At 40.7% G+C, this 4,077-nt stretch overlaps 1 pseudogene; it reads right to left on the bottom strand.

The window, feature by feature from the left end:
* LOC140931734 (uncharacterized) overlaps positions 1-2,392 on the bottom strand; it is a 6,257-nt pseudogene extending 3,865 nt beyond the window's left edge.
* Positions 2,393-4,077: the final 1,685 nt, after the last annotated feature.

The following is a 4,077-nucleotide window of genomic DNA, read 5'->3' as shown; positions in this document are numbered from 1 at the left end:
GTTTATCAGACCATGCTGAGTTACCAAATTTGATAATGCAACTGCATCAAAACCAGTTGACAATAAACTCAGGTAAACAATACTGACAGCAAGGATAGAATGAAAGTGTTTTCAAGATCGCTGTAACCTCGATCATAATTCTGTCTGAAGGCACCATGCGAGCTACAATTTCACAAGTAATAAATTCTAGACATTCTTAGCTTTTTGACTGTAAATCAACAGAATCAAGAAACCAACACCAGCAAGTTGCCCGGCTGGGGCACCTAGACAATATTTTCAGTCACCCGAGGCCAAGTCTTGCACCGTTAGATCTAGAGCACAGCCTTGAATCTTCATCCTCCTCTACGCTGTAAGCTTACCTTTTCCTTCTTTGCTGATGCAGTATCTTTTTTCTCCCTGTGCAATCCAACCTGACTTGCACGTGATTAGAAGTTGCAGCAAATAAAAATCACACAATTTTTTGGGACAGGCACAGGATACGGGAAAGTTAAAAAAACATGGCAATTTTTGACTCCCAAGACGACGAAAGGAATGTGCTCCCGAATTTAAGACGCTGGCTGACTATGTCATCCCGCGTAAAAAGTTCTGGGCGTGCAAGAAGGTATGGCATTATCAAATGAAATGAGAAGCTCTGGGTGTTGGTCAATGGTCACATTTTTGCAAACAGCGATCAAGTTGGTGGATCGACTTCGACCCCCACGAATCCAACATTTTTGATCCGACTGGCAATTTTCATAGAGGCCCTTTGAGTTTCTTTTGCTGACCTCTTCCAGACAGATCTGGATAAAGTAAAGGAATCCTGGACCAGTCACTGGATCAGAAAGTCCAGGAATGCCACAGTATCCAGTATCCTGGATATGATGTACTTCCTATATAAGGAGTTTGGACAGAATGACTGCTTGATTCCAGTGTCCTCAGACAAGCTCATAGATATATATGTATATATATATATATATATATATATCTTAATCACAAATGAAGACAGAAAACAGTTTCCTTTCAATCCACCTATATTTCGATCACATTCAGTGATCTTCTTCAGGGTGACTAACTAGCCGTTAACGTACAAAACTTTTAAATTGCTGAATTACGAAGGTAACGCGCGCGCATCACAACTGAAATGACTGTTATTTTAAACGTCTAACGGAAAATGTCATAGATGACACTATCATCTCCTGCGCGCGCCCGCGCGCGTCTTGCGGTTCTGGGCGTAAAAACCATCATCTTCATTAAGTCCTTGAGGGCGCAGCGTTCCCAATCTATACATCCACTGTCCCTCCTTCTTCCGCAACTCCCTCTCTCCCATGGCTCTGTCTATTAACTGTATAGTTAAATGGCTTAATCCTAAGTGTCCCGAACTATGAAAATGCTGGTAAAGAAAATCGTCATTCCTCTTATTTTCAGAAGACAACTTGAGATGGGCATTGATCCTGCTTCTATGATTATTGAACCTAGACCGAAAAGTAGTGGTAGTGGATCCAACATATTGAATGCCACATACCTTACAAGTAATAAGATAAACCACGTTTTTAGAGTTACAATTTAAGTTGTAATTAATACGGAATTCCTTCCCATTGGTTTTGCTGCGGAAAGTTCTCCCCACACACAGAAAAGTACAAATTTGGCACCGATTACTACCACACTTTAATGTTCCTGTTACCTCTTCCTTAGCGGCACTCCTAAACTTTGCTCGAACCAAGAAGTCGGAGAGGCATTTCGGTCTTCTGAAAGCAACTATTGGCACCTCTTTAATGGCATCCCGGCATCTCTGCGAAGAGTGAAGAACCGGATGTAGGTTCCTCAACATGCCTCCGATGTTAGGCAGACCCGGGTGGTACGTCACTGTGAAGGGAATCCTGGTATTTTCCTTTCTTGGTTTATCCCTCAATGCTTCATCTCTAGGTGTTTGTCTCGCTCTATCCACTTGTTGTTGTATGACATTCTTCTCATATCCCCTTTCTTCTAAAAAACTACACAAATCCCGCGCTCTGCTTTCAAAGAAAGTCTCCTTGGAACAAATCCTCCTCAAACGTAATGCTTGTGCATAGGGAATCCCTTTCTTGCAAGAGTTCGGATGACACGACACCCGGTGGAGATACTGATGGCTATCGGTGGGTTTGATGTAAACATCCGTCTCCAGTTTTCCCGATTCATTCACGACTTTAACATCTAAGAATTCAACTTCTTGATAGGACCATTTTGATGTAAACTTGATCGTTCTATGCGCACCATTTAGATAATTAATAAAATCTTTAAGACTTTCCTCCCCTGCTGTCCAAATTATAAAAATATCATCAATATACCGCCACCAAGTATGGGGTTTTATTAAAGCGTTTGAAATCAACTGTCTTTCTAGTTTGTCCATAAAAATGTTAGCATACGACGGTGCCATCCGAGTCCCTATCGCAGTGCCTAGTTTCTGGACAAAATGCCGCTCATCAAATTCAAAATTATTGTTTTTAAGAACTATTTCTGTAAACTCTACCAAGTCGTTCTTGAGATCCCCTAGTTTCCTCCCATTCTCCACATTGGAATCCCATGTTAACAACGCCTCTTTCACCGCCTCTATCCCCTCATCGTGTGGTATGTGGGGATATAACCCCACAACGTCGACTGTACATAGTATCGCCCCCTCTGGTACAGTGTCGATGGTCAAGAGAAAACTGACCCAGGTTTTGCCAAGTGTGTTCAATGTGTCAAAGAAAACACTGAATTAACTTGTTTAAGGACCATCCTTGAAGAAGGTACTCTTTTTGAGAAACCAATAACATTTGCTATGGGCCATTTGCTGATTGGTTGAGCTGCTACTAGGCTATATGTTATAGCCCACTAGTAGCGAAAAGAGCAGGCTTTTTGGTGGCAAAAAAGGATTAAAGTCTAGCTTTAACTAGCTGAAGTTTTTTTTATTCTCAATATTTTGACCAATTAGTTGGCCTCATGGCCTCTGAGTCAACAGCCTGTTCGGCCTTCAGCTCATGGGCTATTGACTCAGAGCCCATTCAGGCTTGAGGAATAACTGTTAAATATTCATTAGACTTTGTGCATAGTATATAAGCATGTGTTAATTATTGATAGTTGTCAGTTAGTCTAACTTTGGAAAGAATCGCTTTGGCCATGAATGCGCGTCTGTCCCAGCCGAATGCCGCTGCTGCAGTTCAGGAACTTTTGCAGCCTTTTGAAACTTCTACTCGATGAGAAAGCCTGTATTACCAGTAGAGGCATCCGGGAGTGGTTAAACTTCTTCTGAGGGTAATGTCACGAGCTCCAAAGAACAGAATAAGGCGGAGAACCTTGAGCTAGTGTTTCAGTTTCTGTTTACTTCAGTCGACGTACAGGTTGGCAGTTGTCATTTATTTCAATATGCCAGGTTATTTTCTCTTTACTAAGAAAAAGAGACCCGGAAAAGAAAGGTTTTTTAACTAAACAGCTACATGGGCCTCCACCCTTACTGATGGAACTTATGTCACATTTATTGGATAAAAAAGATACCATGGTAAAGGTCCCCCGAGGCGGCTAAAATATAAGAAAAATACTTTTTTACGACTTTCACTACAGAAGTGATTCAGATTAATATTGAGGTGGCACTTATAATTATTAGAAAAGGTATGTGATAGAATTATTATTATTTGCTTGATAGACTCAGGATATCAGAAACATTATTCAATACGGGTTTTTCAGGAAACTAGGAATAATTGTGACACCTTTTCAGAACATCCAGTTTCAACTCAAGCAATTTTCCCAGTCGTTTTCGTAATTGTGTGGAAATGTGAGGAGACATTTGGAGTGTTCCTCTTTTTTTTTGGTTTGGTTAAAAAGAAGCAAACATCCAAGAAAACTTGCTAAAGCCCTTACTATTCTTAAACAAGAATAAGAAGTTATGAATTCAAATGTTGCACCATATTGCACCCACAACTGCAACACAGAGCTGGACAAAGATGAAGATATTTCGTAAGAGACCAAAAATGAACCTTATATGGTGTGGTCTTCAGTGACCATGTACTAATATATTGCGGACGCTCTTTCCCAGGAAGCACATGTTTGTAATGGAGTTGTACTGTAATCGTTTCATCAGGACAA

The sequence above is a fragment of the Porites lutea genome, chromosome 3 (assembly GCF_958299795.1).
Source record: "Porites lutea chromosome 3, jaPorLute2.1, whole genome shotgun sequence".
In the NCBI taxonomy this organism is placed as follows: Eukaryota; Metazoa; Cnidaria; class Anthozoa; order Scleractinia; family Poritidae; genus Porites; species Porites lutea.
Note: the sequence above shows the minus strand (reverse complement) of the source record. Positions and strands in the feature narration are given on the sequence as shown.